This window comes from Camelus bactrianus, chromosome 3, assembly GCF_048773025.1.
Source record: "Camelus bactrianus isolate YW-2024 breed Bactrian camel chromosome 3, ASM4877302v1, whole genome shotgun sequence".
Classification (NCBI taxonomy): domain Eukaryota; kingdom Metazoa; phylum Chordata; class Mammalia; order Artiodactyla; family Camelidae; genus Camelus; species Camelus bactrianus.
Genome location: NC_133541.1, coordinates 8,595,628 through 8,603,539, shown reverse-complemented (window position 1 = coordinate 8,603,539; position 7,912 = coordinate 8,595,628). Strand labels below are relative to the sequence as shown.

Sequence of the window (7,912 nt, the reverse complement as noted above, 5' to 3'; positions counted from 1 at the left end):
TCTTAATTCATGCTGGCCTTTTACAAAGTCAAAGGTGCATGCTATAATCTTTAAAGTCACCACTAACAGACAGTTACGATAACGCATAACTGAAAATAGAGGAGGAAGTTAGGAAAATACAAAACCAGGAGGAATACTGGTGTTGTTCATGCAGATGGTGAACTTTGGAAGACATTTAAGAGGGGATGTAAACTTGATGGTTGGGTGAATTAACATGACTCTAAGAAAAGATATCTGGGCCAGAGATAAACTTTTTTGAGGCATCTGCTTTCCAGGTAAAATTGGAAGAGTGAGGAATATCCTATTTGCACAGGTCAGTCCTTAGTTTATCCCACCTTCCCTGTTGCTTATGGTCAAGTGAGGAATCGAATGGGTAGCAAGTCCCCAGGAAGGAACCTGGTGCAGCTGAAATACAAGGGCAGTCAGGGCCACCTGAGTCCAGGGCTTCTGCTGCGCAGTCATCTTGTTTGCTGGTAATCACGATCTGCCCACAGTCTTGGTCCTAACTGGTTGGATTCAGAACTTTCCTGGGAGGACAGGAGTCTTGAGATGTGGAGCAGAACTGGGTTTGGTGTGATGAGGAGGTGAAAGTTCCTTTTCCCTTAGAAATGTCATAACAAATAACATATCCCATTAAATATTCTATATTAAGATAGCCAAGATATACGTACTTAATTGTCAAATATTGGAAATATTGGAAAGCAAAAATAATGACTGTACTTTTAAATATGTAATTACCTATGATGGACTACATTTATTTTTTACATAGGTGTTTATCTTTACAATCTCTGACAACACTGTGCATCAGAAAGTATCCATCTCTTGTAGATTTTTGTGAAACACTCAATACCTCTGGGGTGAAGATTGTGAAGAATTTTGCGCATTCATTCTTTATTGACAGCAGTAATCGAGCTTTGAATCATTTTGCACCTCTTGGGCTCCTCAAGCCCAATTTCTCATGTGTCGGTGTAGAGAAACAACTTCCCCGGGCTGGTATTGTCAAGGGGTGTTGTGGTAGTAATTTCAGGAGGTCCATCATTTCACTGAAAGCTTCTCGTCTTTATTTTGTCTTAAAGGAGGAAAAAGAAAGAGTAATGGACTAGATTTTCAATCACGTATGAGATCGGCTTGTCTTTTGAAAAGACTAAGGTTTATCTTTAGTGTATTTCATTGTTTTCTAAAACAGGCGGTTGTTTTATTGCTGATATGGGGTGTGAATTCTTACCTCTTGCTTTTCACACGGCAGCTTCAGTGTCAGAAACCTGGGAGTTCAGCCTAAATTATTTTTCCTTCGTGCATGTGTGCACTGAGCTCCCACTGTCCTCTGCTGCGGTACTAAGACCCAGCTGTGTGGCACGTGTCCCCTTGGGTTCCCACAAGCGAGTGCAGAGCCCTCGTGCCCCTGGTGCCTGCTTGGCTCAGGCTCCATCACAGCAGTGCTGACAGAGGCCTGTCTGATGCTGCCTAGGTAATGGTCCGGAGTGAAGATTGTGAGCTTTGAAACATTATGTTTTTTTCACAGTCTTCTGTAATAAACGCTCTCTAGCCGGCACATACAACTCCGGCTCGTCCAGGTCAGAAACCCGAGCTTCCCACCCTCCCTCCCCTCGTGGCGTCTGAGACGGCTGCTTTAGCCCAGTACTGATGTTTAAACACATAGAGAAAACGCTGAAGGTCAGTTTTCTCAGCGTGAAGCACTTCCAGCTCTGAAGATGACCTTAAGGGAATGAGCCTCCTTCATGATGAGACCATTGCACCTTACTCCCTTCCTGAAATATTCCTATCAAAGTATCCTTTTCCCTGGGCTGCTATGATGTGATGCCGAGGGGAGCTGCTTTGTCAGAACAAAGGTGTTGTTCAGCATTTAAGGCTCCCAGAACTTCTGGTTGATTCCGTCTTGGGAACTGTGGGCATGAAAATCAGAGACTAATGTCAGTGATGACCCCAAGTTGCTGAAGAGCAGAAGTCTCTGCACCTCGGGGTGTCACTTCACATTATTTATGCACAACTGGTGCACCCACAAGTCCTGCTTGCAGCTTTTTCTTTGCATACTTGAGGTGAAAAAAAATGACTAGGACATGCTTCGGCTGTCACGATAGGTGGCCCTTTCCTCAGGCTGCATTTTAAGAAGAATATTCTATTCCTCTCTCCAATCTCCTGTGCTCCCACACGCTCTTGGGGACTCTTGTTCCTACACTGAGTTCTCAGACGTGGGTTCTGGGGAAGAACTAGGAGCCCACTGATGTCCCTGGAAGGGCAAGGATGGAGCAGGGATGCAGAGTGTGAGTGGAGCAGAGCAGAGCAGAGCATGCAAAACTGACCACTTTTATGGATTCCCGGGCCCCAGCCCCAAACTAGAGAGCTGGAACTTCAGGGACTGTGCCCAAGGGTCTGTGCTGTTTAGAAGGTCCCCAGATGGATTCTGATCCTCATCCTGGTTTGGAAACTACTTCCCTGGGCAGATGACCCAGCACTCTGTCCGTGGACTTGATGGAGAGGCTTAGGATAGCTAATGTGGTCTGTGGTGTGAGCAGATCAGGGAAGCCCAAAGATACTGGGAAAAGAGGAGACCATCAGAGACAAACTGTCTTACTCAACAGCAAGCAGATGGTTCTTTCAACACCAATTTATTGTGCACCCACTATGTGTCTGATGCTTCTGCTGATGCTGGGGACACCGCAGGGAGCATGGCAGACAAGAGCCCTGCCCTCATGGACCTTACAATCAGCCAACCAACAACCCAACTAGTAAATGGTTAGAGCCATTCCCATCTACATAAACTAACAACTCCAGAATCATTCATCAATACACCGGGCTGGTAAACGAGGAGCAACCCTGTGTTATAGTCTATGCTCCATCGCCTAAAACCACTGGACTCTGATCTCATGGACATTTCCCAGGTTTCTGCCCATAAAAATGTGCAAAATCTTGCAATTCTTTTTGAGTACAGGTCGTTTCCTCCTGATCAGACTTTGTTTCAGCCCTCAGAGCATGCTGAGGTTGGACCCTGGGTATGGGTTCAAGGGCACAAGAAGTGGCTGGTCTATTTATTTTACGGAAAGGTTATCATTAACTATCAAGAAAAGGCAACTTTCTGATTCTGTTGCTCACTGTTACCTCTGCATGTTCAACTGGCAGCTTACGGGCAGCAAAGAAGAGTTTTTGCAGTTGGACCTCCTAGTATCCCATGAAAATAGACAGCAGAGGTTCTCACTGGGAGTAATTTTGCCCCCCAGGGGACATGAGGCCATGTCTGGAGAGAGTTTTTGGTCGTTACAGCTGAGGAGGGGGCACGACTAGCTTCTCGTGGGTGGAGGCCAGGGATGCTGCGTACACTGTGCAATATACAGGACCGCCCTTCGCAATACAGAACTATTCCGGCCCAAATGTCAATGGTGTGAGGTTGGGAAAACCAGACAGAAAGGGATTTAATGATGATAGAGTTTACTTAATGCTGAAGCTCCGAATAACACACAAAAAATCTGATTTTATCTGGGCTCTATAATAAATGATGAGTTTATTATGGGTTCAGTTTCAGCTAACATTCACTGGGTTTCTCCTGGATGCCTCTTCCCACACAGTTATCCCAGGCACCCTGGGAGCCAGGCATCACAAGCCTCTTTTTCCAAAGAGGAAACTGACTTGGAGAGGTTCTTGTCCAGGGTCAGAGCATCCGTGAGCGGCAGAGCAGGGATTGGAGCTCGGGTTCCCCCCTTCTGAGGCCTGACTCAGCAGGAAACGGCTGTGCCGGTGGCATCGCGGGTCCTTACTTGGCAGTGTTCCCCTTTCACAAGGGCTCGTTGGTTGCTTGAGGTCTGACCATGTGATGTCATTCACCGTGTCAACAGCCTGCCGACAAGCGGTGCTGAATTCTTTTCTTTCAAAATTGGCTCTGTTAGAGCCTGAATGGGTGACAGCAAGCAATTATTCCTTCCCTTCTCTTGCCTGTGTTCTCTGGTCTTATTCAGAGGCACAAAAGAACAGCATTTCTATAGGCGCAAGTGCCAGTGGACTGCTGGTGTGAAAGGATCTAAGCCACGTGACTCGGAGTGAATGCTGAACAGGCGATGTCCGGGCCTTTCTCACAAGAGGCCCTGCCTGTTTGTTTCATTTCATGAGCGTGGTGACCGAGGGGCTCCTCCTGGCCACCGTGGGAGGATGCTCTGGGAGGCCTCTGGCTAGAAGCCCAGACTCTTGGGCTCCTGAACGTCGCAAATTACTGCATGCACGTGTCTCCCTTCACCGGCCCAAATACTGCACTGTGCTGGCTCCTCAAAACTTGCAACCGCCTTGGAAAAGGAAATGTTTCATTTCCTTTGGCAGTTATGAGCCTTGGAAAGCTGGGGCAGATGTTTCTTCCAGCCACGACAGTGCCCCTGGAGCAGGCAGGCAATCAAATTGTAACCTATTGCCCGGCATCTCAGGCATCACGAAGGAGACTTAATCTCCAACGATTAAACATTAAGTGCTTTCTAACATTTAAACATTAGGTTCGTTTTATGATTGGGAAAGCAGCAGTAAAGCAAGGGGGAGCGAGGTTTACTGCGTCTTAACTTGTGCGGCAAATTGAATTTCTATCGACGACAAGTGCTTCTCCCCCAGAAGAGCCCTCCGAGTGTCTGGCTGGAGAAAGATGGGCAGAGGTTTGTGGGTTTAAAAAAATACAGTAATAACATTTACAGAGATGAAGCTGTCAACACTGCCCTCAGTCCTGCAGATTAATTTTGACATCATCTTTATGATGCGGGGTGGGGGAGAGGTACCGCCTCTGTCCCTGGGGGACGTCTAGAGATGGAGCTAGACAAACCCAAGTATTTGCTGAGATTGCTTTACGGTTGTTTGATCTTTAAAGTTTCTTTTTTTTGTGCTGTGAACATTTTATCCACAGGTGTGCATTAGCATAAAGGACTGGCATATCCTGACACATAAAGAACTCTGTACTCTGGGTGTATTTTTATATCTGTTTCTACGTGTGTGCAGATTTCTTTTCTGGAATTGCACATGTCCACCAGAAGATTAGGATTACAACAATAGCTAACGTTCACTGAATTTCTCCGTGGGCTGGGCACTTGGCTCGTACTAACTCAGGGCCCTTAATCCTCCGAGACGGGCGTCCTGTGCCTCTGCTTCCCGAGGTGGGAATGGACTTGGGATGCTGAGGAGATGCTGGGAGGTAGCGCAGCTGGGATGTGAACCCAGTGGTCTGGCTCCTGAATCTACACCCTGAGCTCCTTAAACTGGGCTGTGCTCTGCTCAGTTCCCTTTCTGGACATGAGAGGGGATCTGTGTGCTCCAGGGCACGGAACCTAGAAAATGGATGTGGAGATTTGGGGAGGGGCTGGGAAGTCAGGTAACCTCCACACTCAGCAAAGGAATCACCAGCCAGCCAGTGCTGGCACCCCACCCCCCACCCCCCGGAGGCAGGAATCACTCCCTTAAAATGTTCTACATGCCTGTTTTACTTGCTGGGGAGCCAGGAAAGTCAACCAACACTGATGCCTAAAGGTCTTCTTTAAATTAAAGAATTTAGAGCTATAACAGAAGGCCTGGCTTGAAGGAGCTCAGTTCTCACTCTCAAGGGGCGCATATGCATCTTATATATTAATTCATTTGCTTAAACCAGTTCCAACTGTGTATCAAACTGTTCTTGACCTACCAAAACAGCAATTTCATGTATGTGCTTGTATTTATAACTACAAAGAAAACAGCCCTTAATCAGATTTGGTGATTTGGTGGGATGGTTTTTCCTTTATGCCATCCAGACCCTTTTATTCTTTTCCTCTTCCCCTCTTTTGGGTCCCAGTAGGGCATTCCTTTTTACCTGATTTTGGGGGGAGGGTAATTAGGTTTATTCATTTATGTTTAATGACAGTGCTGGGGATTGAACCCAGGACCTCGTGCATGTTAGGCACACACTCTACCACTGAGCTATACCCTCCCCCCGTTTTACCTGATGTTAATTGTTACTCAGCTGTCTTCTAGTTGCACTTATCCATGGACATTAGGTTATCCTTTTATTTTTAGCCCTTCTTTGTCCTTTTACCTTAAGGTAGTCTATTCACAACATACCAAGAAGTCTTCTTTAATAGAAGATACGATTAGCAAGAACGTTGAAAAAGTGAAAGGAAGTTACATAACGTAGGGAAATATTTGAAGAGCCCTTCAATTCAGTTATCAGTATTTTGGCTTGCTATGTCTTTCGTTTGTTTTAATTAATCTTATTTCAAAGTTTGCCAGCTTGCGTGGAGTCACGAGCTTCGCTGACACGTCATGACCTTTTTGGCTCACTTTGTTTACGTGCAGGCGATGTGTCCCAGAGGGAACCCCTCTGAATCTCAGTGGTTAACCTCCTCTGCCTCAAGTGCTTGGGAAGTGAGAGTTCGTACAGATTAGGGTGAGAGAAGAGCCACTCTTCCAGCACGGAGCAGCTGTGGGGAGAACCTTGGTGAGGAGCAGACGTTGGCAGAATGATCAGCCTTCTCTTTTCTCAAGAGTTTTGCCTTTTGCTTCAATTCCAGACTCCTCTTTTCAGGAAAGTCTCCGAACATTAATATGCACCTATTTTCGATCAGGAGTCTCGACCGTATTCCAGGACAAGCACAGCTGTGTTTTAGCCGAGTTGCCTGGTGGATTCTGCTAAAACTCATCTCTGTCCCTTTCCAGTCCTTGCACAGGGACAGCACAAGACTGTCTGGAGGTGAGGGAAGGAGAACGTTGCTCATTTACTTTGCTGAGGACTGGTGCAATGCAGAGAGGTCAGTGCATGCATAGCTTCACGTACGTTTAATCAGTAACAGAACTAGGAGAATGAGACGCAGGATAGATTGCTCATCAAAAGAGGGTGAAAAGCCAACCTGGAGATGAACTGGACTTGCTAACAGGTCCAGTTATTTTATGTAAATAAAAGAGTAAATGGAAAAGCTGGCCATTGTGCTGATTGGTTCTGTGAAACCCTAAAGGGCACAACATTTCTCTCAACTTCTATTTTTTTCGATTAAAAAAAGTCAGAGTCAAACTAAAATAACTCTGAGACTCTCCTAACAACTTAGTGATCCTATGAGCTCTCTAATATGTCTGCATTTTCTTTGGAAAGTTCTTAGAGAAGAATCTTGAGACCTTTTCAAACAACAGTAACAAATATAATTAAAGAGTCAGTAAGTAAGACCTGTGAAGAAGATGTTTAAAAAGCAAAAATTATTTTGTCTTGGCAGAGAAAAGACAAGCAGTTGATAATAATTTTAAGATAACAGAATAATCTGAAAAAATGAATCTAGTAAGAAGCCTGGCTTTTCTTTAAAGCTAGGATGTTGCTATCATTTGAAAAAAAAATTGCAATATGCTCACTGGAGAGAACTAGAACTCTGCCCAAGAATTCACACACACAAAAGCAAAAACATAATTGCATCCCTCACACTCACCTTCCATTTTTCACTGGATTTTCTTTCAGTATTTTCCTCTGGTTAAAAAATGTCTAAATAGTGTTGCATGTTATACAATTCAGTGTCTTGTTATTTTAAATTTATATTAAAATGAGCATTTCTAAATGTTGTTTTTGGTAAACATTTGTATGGCTCCATATTATTCTTTTGTGAGATTATGCCGTCGTTTATACAGTCATATGCTTTTTTTTTGCTTCTAGTCATAAGCCTGTGGAAAACGTCTTGCATAACACTTCACTCTAGGCTCCCACCCTTTCACCATGATGGGGTGTTACTCCCGAGCTTCTGGGATCAATGGAAGTGAACATGTTTGAGGTTGTGGATAACGCTGTACAATTGCCTTCTAGACAACTTCCGTCAAGTTGCATCTCCCAAAGCAATGTGTTTTTGGTCTCACCAGTGTACTCTCCAGCAGTTATATTATAAAGTAATTTTATATCATACTTTAATTATATAATTATGTTATAATTGGA

At 44.8% G+C, this 7,912-nt stretch overlaps 1 non-coding gene across 1 annotated transcript; it reads right to left on the bottom strand.

Moving 5' to 3' along the window:
* Positions 1 to 5,866: 5,866 nt before the first annotated feature.
* Positions 5,867 to 5,938, bottom strand: TRNAV-AAC (transfer RNA valine (anticodon AAC)). The gene has a single exon. It is a non-coding gene; the product is annotated as a tRNA-Val (tRNA).
* Between the last annotated feature and the right edge of the window lie 1,974 nt (positions 5,939 to 7,912).